The following is a 9,806-nucleotide window of genomic DNA, read 5'->3' as shown; positions in this document are numbered from 1 at the left end:
AGCTTTCCCACATTTTACCATTGAAAAAAAAAACAAATACATTTTATAGTTACAATTACGTTTTCAATTACCCATGTTCAATTACAATTATAGTGAAAGAAAATTAAATCTAGGAGTATACTGACACAAAAGGCTCAGACGCCCACACCAAAAATATTAAAACTATATTAAAATATATTTTCATTGATTAGAATGCCTAACAAGGTAACCAATAGATAGATGATATATTTGTTTTTAGTGTATTTTACAGCTGATTTTTGATCCGTTATCATAAGAGATGCTAACAGAAAGCTGACACAAGAGGAAGGTTAACTTTTATTAGGTTATTTATTTCAGGCTCAGTAATTGTGATTAATTGTTATTGAACTTTAGTCATGAGAACGTAATTGTAATTGACTTTCTGAGGATAAACAATAATTGTAATTGAAAAAATGCTAGTCACTAAACATGGGTAATTGAAAACAATTGTAACTGAAATTTTTATTTTTTTTTTCAAATGGTAAAATGGGGTAAAGCTTGATATGAAACACATTTTAATCATTTTTAACTACATGCAGTATGTGTAGAACTGTACATATAAAACCGTAACATGGTTCCCCAATTTTTGTGTTAAATTATAATTGACATTTTTTGTAGAATTTTCATGGCAATGACAATTAAAGTCAATTATCTGAACTCAAGTACAATAGCGACAGATTTTTTTTAAATTACAATTACAATTACAATAATGCCATAATTGTAAATGACCCAGACCCTGGTCACTGCAGTACATTCTGAGTTATTGCTGTATTTCTATTGTATGGAAGCAAAGACTGAACATGAAGCTTTAGCCACAAAGCTCTAACAATGGACACCACAGGAACACTTTCCTGAAGGTTGAACAGCTTCCTGTTAGAGAGCTGGACAATCCATGGTGTGGTGTGAGCGGCTCTTTCTGAGGTCACTTTTCTTTCTCATGGCTTTGTAAAGTAACTTTACTCTTTCAACCCAATGGAGCATTAATGACAATGTACCGGTAAACCATTACCCCACAGGTTAGGGTGGAGGCTGCAGTGGGCCTTGAATGAATTTCCTTGTGTTATTCTTCCTCATGCCAGATGCTCTGCGTGCAAATATTGACATTAATTCCTTTATTTGTTTGTCCCTTACTGGACAAACAGGCACGACATGGAGCTGTAATGTGACGCTAACTGATTTCAGAATAGTAGTTTCATTTTATGACATTCACAGATCTGTGGGAGTATTTTTGAAATTAAAAAAAGACAATATTTTTTTACTGTTAAGTTGAAGAAAAAGTCACGTGCAATAATTACGAGGTGTTGATGACGAATGCTAAAGCTAAAGCATGATGCATTACAAGCTTGGTCATTTGCATCAAATAAACGTAGGTATTTAAATGGCAATACTAGCTAACACTAGATGCACTGATGTTGTTGTAGGTAACATACCAAAACTTTGAATGTACTACATTTTTCAGCTGTGCCTTTTTAACATTTTGGTGATAAACAGATTTATGGGACGCTGATTGGGAAGTTGCACCTGCTAAAAATAAACAGCAACTTTTAGCCACAAACCCCATTTAAAAAACATGGATGAATAAATTTTCTTTTGTTACTTTTGACCAGATTCACAGCAATATTTGTGAAATGTCTTCTCGTAAAAATATAATGTCAATATTAAATCTAAATAAAAATGTTGAATATTAAATATAAATGTTAAATCTAAATATTTAGGTAACTTACAATAATACCAAAAATAAAAGCTCATTCTGGTGAATTTGCATATAAGCAAGATATTTAGTTTCACCTGTGACATTGAGATTTAACTATTAACATTTAGATTTAGATTTAACATTTATATTTATTATTTAGATTCAAGATTTAGATTTAACATTTATATTTATTATTTAGATTCAAGATTTAGATTTAATATTTAGATTGAGATTTAACATTTAAATATATCATTTAGATTTAATATTTAACATTTAGATTTAACATTGACATATTTTTACGTGTAAGGTAAAAATGCCAAATTTCACCATAATTGCCGTAAATCTGGTCAAAAGTAAAATAACAAAATCACATTTTTTTTAACAACGTGGTTTGTTGCTAAATGTTGCTGTTTATTTTAGCATGTGCAACTTTACAACCTGCGCCCCGTACGGATTCAAGAAAAAATATCCTGCCCTTTATAATCCCCAATTCCACATTGTATTGGTTAATGTTCATTATCATTCACTATGTGGGGACATGAATACACCTTACATAGAAACATAATCTTAAGACAAATAAAAACTAATATATTTTTAAGATAACTGCTGCTGCTATTTAGATTCAACTTGCTAACTGCTCCTTTTGCAATGTCATGATGACAGTGCTGGAAAGGTCACAACAAGAGAACAGATAAGCTGGTAAACAGGGTTGGGGTCAATTATAATTGTGATTGCGTAATTGATAATTACAATTAAGACATAATAACAATTGTAATTGAAAAGTATATTGCTGTTGTAATCATAATTTAATTTAGTGCAGATAATTGACTTTGTAATGGTAATTGACATGGAAATGATATAAAAATTATCCTTTACGCAAACCTGGGGAACCATGTTATAGTTTTATGGCTTACACATTCATAGTTAATCATTAAAATATGTTTCACATCAACTTTTCCCATTGTTAGTTCTCTTGAGAATCATTTTACCATTTAAATGTTTCATTTATTTAAATCTAGGGGTATACTGAAACTAAAACGACTCAGACACCCACACCAGAAATATTAAAACCTATATTTTCATGGATTAGGAAGCCTTACAACAACAACAAACAAATTAGATGACCCGTTTTCATAAGAGATGCTAACAGAAAGCTAACACAAGAGGAAAGTTAAGTTCTATGTGGATATTTATTTCAGACTCAGTAATTGTAATTGAACTTTAGAAATTGATAATGTAATAATAATTGCTTTTCAGGGAGAAAATTATACTTCTAATTTTAGTTGTAATTGGAAAAAATTACCAGTCACCGTAGTAGTAATTTAGTTGCAATGGAACATGGATAATTGAAGACGTAATTGTAATTGAAAAAATGTAAGTGACCCCAACCCTGGCTGGTACACAGTCAAAAACAGTTTATTTGACCAAATCAAAGTACTTACTACTTACATTGGAAGGACCATGACAGCATCAACACCACCTATCTACTGTAGCATCACCAGGAATAAGGTGGATGTAGACGATAGACAATTTTTTTTACCTCAGACAAGGTTGTTATAATTTATTCTGTGTTTGTCTATTAGAAGGATTAGGTCAAAATTACTTAAAGGATTTTGGCAACATTTTAACCAAAGAGACAGTATGCCATGGAAGTTTCCATTAAATTTTGGAGGGGATCAGGATCAAAATATACAGATTCTGGATCAGGTTCAAAGATAAAAACATCCCTACCTATCATCATTGGCAAAATTTCATCAATTCATAAATGACAGATTTTTATTAAATTTGACTCAGTTATGTTGGATTGCTTCCTCAATTACCTGACTGGATTTAATCCGTATAGAATCTGGATTGAGTATTTCGTCCATACATTCAGATCTACTATATCATTAATAATGGTGAAATACATTTATTACAAGCCTTTAAAGCGTGAATGATCATTCACACTGATCCAGATAACTTCCAATAATTTTGCAAAGATTTTATTTGGCGCTTGGTAGAGGTTTGCGCTCTCTGAATGCTCTTATTTTATATATAGATGTATTTGTATTTATTGTGTAACTTGGTTTTGTGTATAGTTAAGCTTTTTTTTCTCCACTCTGAAATTTGTATTTTCTGAAAATATGTGTCATCTTTATTTCATGCAACTGTTTGCAAATGTGGTTGGAAATGTAGACATTTTAAAAAAAAAATAAGTAAAAAAAAATATTCATTTATGTTAAAAATGTCATATTAACACATCATTTTGTATCATCCTTATTTCTCTTATCAATTCCTTTTTAAAAATAAAAAAAAGTTAAGTGAGAAGCTATTGGTACATTATGTGTTAATGCCACTCAGACCTGCCCACTGGTTTTTATTTTAATTGCTATTTCTCCATTGTTTGATATGCTTGTTTGTTACCTTTTCAATAATACCAAGCTTTACTGGAATGTAATCATTTTTGGAGCATTTCTACAATAGATGCTTTAATAAAACAAGTGCTAACTCCTACTGGAGGTGTGAAAATGTGCTTCAATACACTGCTACACATGAGCAGATCAGAGATTAAACGCCTGTGGAATTACCTTTATCTTAATTCTTGAGTCTCGAGACTCAATTATCTAAATGGTTTTAAAGGAGTGGCTTCCTGTTTACGCAAAGTTAAAAAAAAAAAAAAAAAAAAACACAAAAAAACATCTTTGGCTATCTCTTTCATATTAAATCCAATAAAAATGTAAAACTATAAAGAGACAGGGTAATGCAAAATGTTGATGTTTTGCCGCCATAAGCAATACGTCCATCCTGCACCTTTGTTTGCTTTTGTAAGAAAACCTTTGTGGCGTTGATTGAAAAGTGACGTATGTTAAAACAAACATTTAGAAACACACCATGTTTAAAAAAACGAAAGTAATTTTTTTATGTTCATTTTGACCAAATTTAGAGATTTTCTTTTCTCGTAAAATGTAATGTCAACGTTAAATCTAAATGTTAAATGTTCAATGCTACGTTCAAATATAAATATTAAATCTAAATGCTAAATGTAAAATCTAAACGTCATGGCCAGGTGTAACTAAATATTTAGCTAAAATGCAAGTTCACCAGAAGTACCAAAATAAAAGTTCATTTAGATTTAAAATTCATATCTAAATGTAACATTTAGATTTTTAACATTTATATTTTAATGTAACATTTAATTATTTTTTTTCCAGGCATGTGACGATTATTAAATTTTGTGTAATCACATTCATATCAAATATTCCTATACCTACACACATCCAAAAATATATACACCATTAGATGTTAATAAATAAAAAATATTATATCTTATGAAAATATGGTTATACAAAACATATATATAAACTATGTTTATTTAGACCCACACATACTTAACATATCTGATTAGCATGCCTGAAAATGGGTAGGAAGAAGTAAACGTATCCAGTCCTACCCCTTCTTCAATATTTAATAGTTATATATTATTGTCTTTCTGTATATATTTAACATTTAGATTTTTATGAGAAAAGTAAATATACATACACAAAAAAAAAGCATGGGAAACTTTACGATCAGTGCCCCATGAACACCAAATAAACCTACTGTACATCTTTTTTTTTCTAAAAATACAAACCACAGTGGAATCCAACACAGTGCTTTCTCTGTTGCTATGCTTTGTCAGTGGGACAAATGAGTCATCTTTATAAAAGATATTTTTGTGCCAAACAATTTGTCTGCTCTGTGGGTTCTCCTTTGTATGAGTCATCAAAAACAGCAGCATTTGATCTATAGGTTAGAGACTTTCCCAGTGCTGCTGCACTCTGTTTAAATGCACCTGCTTGGAGTTTAAGGCGTTTTATTGGAGATGTATGAGTATCCAGCCACAGCAGAGTTTACACGACACTATACTGGCTCACAGTTTCCTGAGGTCAGGGATTTTAGGTGGCGATGTAAAACAGACACTGTGACTACGGCCTTCTGGCCACTGTTGTGTTTTGACAGGTTTTCCTGTTGTGCTTCCGATACAGGAAGGAAACTGAAATTTGGAAGCTGTTCATGCAAAACGAAACACCAAGACTTTTTGGTTCATGGCAGAGACAAAAAAAAAAAAAGTAGATACTTCTGTTCTCTCAATCTTTCTTTGGTTTTAGGTAAAAATTACTTCTTTTTTTAAAAGAGTAACCACTTTTTCTGTTGAATAAAAAATCATTTGGGTATGAAGTAGTGCTGTTGATTGATCCCGCTCCAACATTTTAGTATTTCAATTTGACATATTTAGTTGTAAAATGTCACAGTTACTGCCCTCTATGGGTTGGAACCAGGCTATTACAATTGATTTTTGCCAAAAGTATTTTCACTTTCTCGAAAATCTCACTGTTGTTCAGTTCTCGCACATGAGTTCAAAGGTCAAGAGGGATAAACTCGCCTTGGCAGGCAGCGAGTGGAGCGTTGAAACGTGCCATCAGTCTCCAAGACAGAAATGCCAAGTTAGCTGCTAAAGCTAATGCAGCACACGAGCGCAAAATTGAGGTTTTTCCTGACTTTTTAAACAGTGACCAATCAGCTGATCAGTGTGATTTATAGGCCTGTCCATCTTGTGCACTCCCTTCATATTTGTAAATTGAATTAAAATAAAAATGATCATGGGCCTGGTTAGTGAATGGTTTCCCTCGTAAATTTACCTTTTCAAAGTGAGAACTCATACTGTCCTTTTCACACTCGAAAATCTTGCTTGTCCCATCAATAATAATATATTATTTAGGCAGTGGCTATTCGTACGATTGCAGTATCAGAATACCGACATTCTATCCGTACGCAGCGCCCCTCATTGGCCAGTTAAGGTCACGTGCCTGAGACTAAACCAAACCCTAAAAATTGTTGCCATATAATAGAATTCAAGATTCTTCTTCTCACTTATAAAGCCCTAAATGGACAGGCACCAGTCTATCTCAAGGAGCTTGTAGTGCCATACAATCCCCCCAGAACACTACACGCTCAAAATGCTGGACTGCTCGTTGTTCCATTTGTCTCTAAAAGTAGTATAGGAGGAAGAGCTTTCAGTTATCAGGCCCCACTTCTCTGGAACCATCTACCAACCACGGTTCGGGGGGCAGACACCCTCTCTACCTTTAAGGTTAGGCTCAAAACATTTCTCTTTGGTAAAGCTTTTAGTTAGGAACCAGCTCATAGCTCATAATTAAGATGCAATAGGCATAGACTGCCGGGGGGGGGTCTGGCATGCTCGGTTGGAGAGAGGTTGGAGAGGGCGTTAAGAGAGAGGTCATTTAGGTTAGAGAGGGACCGGAGAGGGTCCCATTCCTCTTTCAAACACTCCCTCTATGTCTGCTTCTTCCCTTGTGTGTTTGCTCCTGTACTCCTTCTGGCTTTTGTCTTGCAGGTCCGTGGGATCCTCAGTGTGGAGTTACAGAGTCTCAACAACTGTGTCTCCACCCTTTCCTCTGCACACACCCAACACAGCATAACGTGGATGGCTGTTCATCATAGGAATGGGATCCACACAAGGTTCCTGCTGCTTAACAGAAGGTTTTCCCTGCCGCCATGATGAATTCATGTTGGGTGTGGGATACATATGTATGTGTATATATGCATATGTGTGTATCCATAAAATGAAGAGTCCGTCCTTAAGACTGCTCTACTGTAAAGTGTCTTGAGATACCATTGGTTATGATCTGGCGCTATACAAATAAAAGATTGATAGATAGATAGATAGATATAGGGTTATAACCTAACCCTAAACGTACTTTGGTAAACGTACGAATTCCGCCCGCTGGAGACCCAGTTAGTCGGTGTTTTCCTTCACCAGGTGTCACCTGTGTGGAAGACTGCTGTCAAGTGTTGTGTAAAATACTCCTACGCGTGAAATTTTCCTACAGGCGCATACGCACTAATAGCGTAGTAAATATTTACATTAATACGTACAATATTTTGTACGTATTCAAGCTACCTTAAATGTTCTATACTATGATAAAACCTAACCTTAAAAATTAAAGGAAAGATTCTTACCTTTTTTCAACATGATGGACGCACATGCGCAGTTCGCATGCCCATTGTCGACCGTAGGAATATTTCACAGTAGGGTAACACATGGAGTGTAAAAGTGATTGGATAGGCCGAAAGTGACATCAGTGGAAAACCCTGGCCCACCACCATCTAAAAATGTGTAATATTAATAATATAAACACTAAATATCTTTGGAATATAATTACAAATGTTGTTAGGTTGGAAATTTCAACAGAGTGAACGAGCTTGTTGTATGTTTTTATCCTTCTCGACCTATGACCCCCCCCCAGGTCGTGCATGCTCAGTTCCAGAGTGTGAAATTGGCTGAGAACAAAATCATGTGATGTTTTGGGACCATCTTGTGTCATAAGTGAGCACTGTTAGCCCCGCCCCTTTTATAAAAATGTACAATCTGTGGTTAGTACGTTGGATTGAGAGAAGAGTGAATGGAGAGGTAATATGAGTAATGAGTAGCTAGTTAGCATAGCATAGATTGACTGGGCGTGTCTTAACCCATAATCAAGACATTTTTCCTGGCCAAACTGAACAAAAGTCAGATGGACACTGAGCCAATCCTGGGCCATCGACCCAGCGTCCATCCTCTAAACCAGTGGTTCCCAAGCAGGGGTACAGGAGCACATTGCAGGGGGTGCTCAGAAAGAATTAAAAAAAAAAAAAAACGATAATAATAATAATTGGGAAATGGTCATGACAAATTCACCACAAACTAACAGTACTATCGCTAAATAAAATACTATATTTTCTTGTACTGGTTATTTAAAAAAGATTTTTCTATGCTGTAGAGGCTTACAATAAAACAATAATTAGCTACATTTTACAAAGGAGACTGTATTTACTTATTATTGAAATAACCAAGTTGCATGGTATATGTATATTTTTTTTTTATTAGGGTACTCATGATTTAATAAAAATGCAAAAGGGGTACATGGGAAAAAAAAAGATTGGGAACCACTGCTCTAAACTACAAAAAGTAGCAAAACACTAAACCTACATAAAGACAAAAACAAATCTCCTGCCCAAACTAAAATATCAAACTTACAAAGATGTCGAAGGGAGCAGAAGAACTCTCCGCACATGTCTGCTGCTGGTCTGATGTTGGGCCTCCGTCCTTCTGGTCCTCTCAGCCCTTTATACAGCTCCTCCCCCCTCTCCTACCTGATTACTGATGTGAATCAGGTGTGTTAGGAGAGAAGGAGGAAGAGCAGGCTGAGAGGCCATGAGGCACCAGCCGTAACAGTCAAGTTAGCCACTCCCACCATCTCTTCTAGGGGGATCCTAAGGCCTCCTCAGGTCTGAACTATAATCCCTCCAGCTTGTCCTAGGCGAACCTTGAGGTCTCCTTCCAGCTGGACAAACCCAGCACACCCTCCTATAGGGAGGTGTTCAGTAGACATCCGTGCTAGATGCTAGAACCACCTCAAGCAGCTGCTCTATCTGGTCTGTCCTGGATGACCAAGGTCCTCACCCTATTTCTAAGGTTGAGCCTGAGGAGAAAACTCATTTTAATCAGTTTGCAGTCGTGATCTTGTTCTTTCAAGCATGACCCAAACCCCATGGAGTTGGCAATCCACTCTTTTCCGACTGAGAACAAAGGCCTCAGACTTAAAGGTTCTGATCTTCATGCCAGTCGCTTCACACTTGGCTGCAAACCGTCCCAGCAAGAGCTAGAGATCAATGTTTAGTGGGGCCAATAGGACAACATCGTCTGCAAACAGCAGAGATGAAATCATCTGACCCCCCCCAAACTGGACCTCCTTCCCCTCCCTGGCAGCACCAAGGTATTCTGTTCATAAAACGTGGACAGGGTACTGTGGCCACAGCTCGTGATGGTTGCCTCAACAATGACCAAGCAGAACTGAGCTCATTCAGGCTCAGTGAGAGGCGGTCAAAGAACATCCTGACAGTTTCTTCAACCAAGCATTCACAGTAGACTCTCACTACACAACTAGGGCTGGGCGATATGGAACAAAAACTGCGATATGTGATACAAATCTGGATATTTCCAATTCTAATAACATCAGACGAGAAAAACAATTCTGAGATTTGCTGATGCAAAAATGCCCCACAGGCACATTTA

The sequence above is a fragment of the Gouania willdenowi genome, chromosome 6 (genome assembly GCF_900634775.1).
Source record: "Gouania willdenowi chromosome 6, fGouWil2.1, whole genome shotgun sequence".
Taxonomy (NCBI): Eukaryota; Metazoa; Chordata; class Actinopteri; order Blenniiformes; family Gobiesocidae; genus Gouania; species Gouania willdenowi.
This window is presented reverse-complemented; position numbering follows the sequence as displayed.